The following is a 4283-nucleotide window of genomic DNA, read 5'->3' on the forward strand; positions in this document are numbered from 1 at the left end:
ATGGGAGAGCCTGTGGCCGATGGGACGAGGCTCCTATCCTCTTGTACGCGGGGCGTAAATGGATTTTTCTAACTTCTAAATTGCATAACTTTCGCGTACAAGCTCCGTTTTTCGCGTTCTTTATATCCACACGTAGGTGAGAATGTAATCTATAACTTTCATTTAGATTCCGTCGGCTAATTTTGAATTTATTTTAATTATATTATTTTTAACAGGCCGGGACACGAAAGGTTCGTTAAAAATCTATAAGTTCTTTATCTGATGTCTGTTTTCGACAGACTTTTTACCGTTGTACTACCATTGTTGGGGTCTTCGATTCGCATTTAGATTGTTTCGGTCAAAAATCCCTCGATCTCTATTTCGAGTTTTTAGCTGTCTACTGCTACATCCGAAACTTCGAAAAATCATAACATCCCAATACGAAGTCAGATTTGGGCGTTCTTTTTATGTATGTTCACGGTTTAATGATATCTACGATTTTCATTTAGACACTTAAGTTTAAAAAGTATTTTATTAAAACTTCGTGTTTTATGTTTAATCGTATTGACAGTTTTGTTGTGAATCTTAGGTTGGTCATAACTTCTACGTTATAACTCGGATTTTAGTGTTCTTTATATTTCTGAAAACCTTGACATCATAACTATCATTTATGAAATCCAGTAGATGAATTTTGAACATTTTATTTTCGACAATAATTTCATTATATTAAAAGGAGTTACAATTCTTGACTTTTTAGGTCATTACATTGATTCGAAATATCGGGTTGTCAGAGTGTTCCATAAACTATATTAATCATTGTTTATATTCTTGTTTTCTGAATAGTGTTGTTGAACTTGTAAAATAGTGTAGTGTTTCCCAAACTATACATATTATAGTTTAAATATATGTTCTTGTTTTGTATACTGAACTTAGCAAAATAGTGTAGTGGTTCACAAACTATACCAACTATAATTTAAATAAAATGCTCTGTAATGTACTGAAATCCTTGCTATTTAACTGTGTGTATAATGTAGTAGTAAAAATTCTGTGAAGAACACCGTTTTGCTCGACATGTTACAAAAGGGGTTAAATATATATACATACATATATATACATATATATATATATATATATATATATATATAATTATACACTTTTATTAAATGTAACGATAAATCGGTTTGAATCAATTCCAAATGGTTTTGAAATCGTTTGAATACTAACACAAGTTTCCTTGTGTTTTACTTGTATCCCCTATGGTGTATGTTCGAGTTGGATAGCGATACTGAATAGATGATCCTTAGGCTAGCATAAGTGGAAAGAATGGTATCATTGAATTATTTAAACATGTAATCATATTTAAATTAGCGATATAATTAATTAAAGTGTTAGACAACACTTAATTTATGTAAGGAATTTCTTACGAAAAATTACCAAGAAATGTATGTTGAGTTGATGAAGGTTTTCGGTCTAGCCTTCACAAAAATCGTTGATTTCGGTCTTAAAATCCTCAACCGAGAACGAAGTTCTCAGTCCTAAGGTGCTCTCGGTCAGGCTTGAGTTCTCGGTCCAAGGTGTTTTCGGTCAGCTTGAAGATTTGAAGATTGTTCTTGGTGTTCTTGGTGAAAATAATGAAGATTTGAAGGATTTTTCTTAATGATATGAAGGTTCTTGTATGATACTTGGGAGCAAAATGAGAGTGTTTTCGATTGAAGAAGTGAGGACTTTACTTATTTTTGAGAGTTGTTTTCGGTGGGGGAGGTTTTCGGTGTAAGGTTCTCGGTTCCAAAGTAAAAGATTTGATTTTTTGATGTATTTTATTCCAAATCCTTATATAAAAACATCATTTATATGCTTTAAATAATATTCTAACCCTTATGAACTTTACGAAATCAATAAAACTCGAAATTATATTAAAAGGGTTTGACTTTTATTAACTTGGAAACAACAGGTTGTTACATTATCCCCCCGTTAGAGGGAATTTCATCATGGAATTCTTTCTATAGTGAATACATAACGGACTAGGGAAAAGATGTTGGTACTTTTGTTGCGTCTGATCTTCTTGCTCCCAAGTGAATTTAGGCACCCGCTTAGCGTTCCATCGATGCGTCACTATTGGTATGCAACATTGTTTCGTTCATTTGACTTCCCTATCCATGATATCTACTAGTTCTTCCACAAAGTTATGACTCTCATTTACCTCGATTTCATCGAGTGGAATCACAAGAGTCTCGTTGGATAGACACTTCTTTAGATTTGGCACATGGAAGATAGGGTGTACGTTGTTAAGTTCTTGTGGTAGACGAAGTTTATAAGCTACAGGGCTGATTTAGTGTGAATATTGAATGACCCAATGTACCTTGGATTTAGTTTTCCACGCTTTCCGAAGTGTATCATACCCTTCCAAGGTGATACTTTCAACAGAACACGGTCACCAACCCAGAATTCTAAGGGTTTTCGTCTCTTGTCTGCGTAGCTCTTTTGTGTATCTCTATAGGCTTTCATTTGTCCTCTGATTTGGACGATCTTTTATATGGTTTATTGAATGATCACCTGACCAGTGAGAGTGCTATTAGGGACTTGCCCTTTATCCAGCTGCATGTCACCCACTTCAGCCCAACATATAAGGGATCTGCACTTATAGCCATAGAGGGTTTCGAATGGGGCAGCCTTGATGCTAGAGTGGTAGGTGTTGTTATATAAAAACTCGACGAGTGGCAAATGGGTATCCCATGCTATACTAAAGTCCATCACACAGGCTCTCAACATGTCTTCTAGTATTTGAATGGTTCTCTCACTTTATCCGTCATTTTTTGGGTGGTAAGCTGTAATCTTGTCCAGCCTAGTTCCCAAAGCTTTCTGTAGTGACTACCAAAATCTTGAAGTGAATCTATTGTCTCTATTAGAGATAATAGATATGGGCACACCATGCAGTCGTACTATCTCTCGGATGTAAGTTCTGCTTAGTTTCTCCATCTTGTCTGTTTCTTTGGTTGGTTGGAAGTGGGCAGACTTGGTTAAGCTGTCGACAATTTCCCAAATGGTATCATAACCACCCGGGGTCTTGGGTAACTTGGTTATGAAGTCCATTACAATCCGTTCCTACTACCACTCAGGTAATTATGGTGGTTGTAGTAAACCTGAGGGATTTTGTTTTCGTACCATTACATTGGCACAAGTTAGGGACTTCCCCATGTAGGTAGCAACCTCAGGTTTCATGTTCAGCCACCAATAGAGTTTATTGAGGTCCAGAGACATCTTGTATGAACATGGGTGAACGGAGTATCGATTCTTGTGTGATTTATTCATGAACACATCCCTGTAACCACCAAACTTTGGGGTCCATATCCAGTTCATGAAATAATGTACTTCGTTTCCCTTGATCTCTAAGTTCTTCCCCATTCCTCTTAGGGCTTCCTCCGCCACATTTACGACTTTAAGGCTTCTAGCTAAGCCTCTTTGATTTGGGTGTATACATGTGAATGGATGGTCATGGTTAGTGCTTTTACTCTGCGACCTGTGTATTCCTTTCAACTGAGGGCATCTGCAACTACATTGGCTTCGCTGGGATGATAACGAATCTCGCATTCATAGTCATTAAATAGTTCTACCCATCATCTCTGTCTCATGTTAAGCTCCTTTTGGTCGAGTATGTGTTGAAGACTTTTGTGATCGGTGAAGATGGTGCACTTTGTACCATAGAGGTAATGCCTCAAGATCTTTAAAGCAAATACTACTGCTCCCAACTCGAGATCATGAGTGGCGTAGTTAACCTCGTATCTCTTTAGCTGTCTCGAGGCATATGCAATAACCTTTCCTCGCTGTATAATTACACAACCTAGCCCTTGATTGGATGCATCACAGTATACAACGAAATCCTTTGTTCTTTCTGGAAGAGACAAGATACGTGCGCTCCACAGGGCTCGCTTTAGTGATTGGAATGCAGTGTCTTGTTTTCCTCCCCAACTAAAAGTTACACCCTTCTGAGTCAAGGTAGTAAGCGGTTTAGCGATTCATGATAAGTTTTGTATGAATCTGCGATAGTAGCTAGCGAGACCCAAGAATTGACGAATTTTTGTGGGTGTTCTTGGTGCCGACAATTCTCGATTGCCTTTATTTTATAAGGGTCCACGTGTATGCCTTCCTCGCTAACCACGTGACCAAGGAAAGTTACTTTCCTGATCCAAAACTCGCACTTTGAGAATTTCGCATATAACTTCTCTGCCCTTAATGTTTTTAGAACTTGTCTCAAGTTCTGACTATGTTCTTCCTTGCTTCGTGAATAGATAATTATATCATCTATG

Source organism: Lactuca saligna, chromosome 1 (assembly GCF_052625555.1).
Source record: "Lactuca saligna cultivar CGN05327 chromosome 1, ASM5262555v1, whole genome shotgun sequence".
NCBI classification, from domain to species: Eukaryota; Viridiplantae; Streptophyta; class Magnoliopsida; order Asterales; family Asteraceae; genus Lactuca; species Lactuca saligna.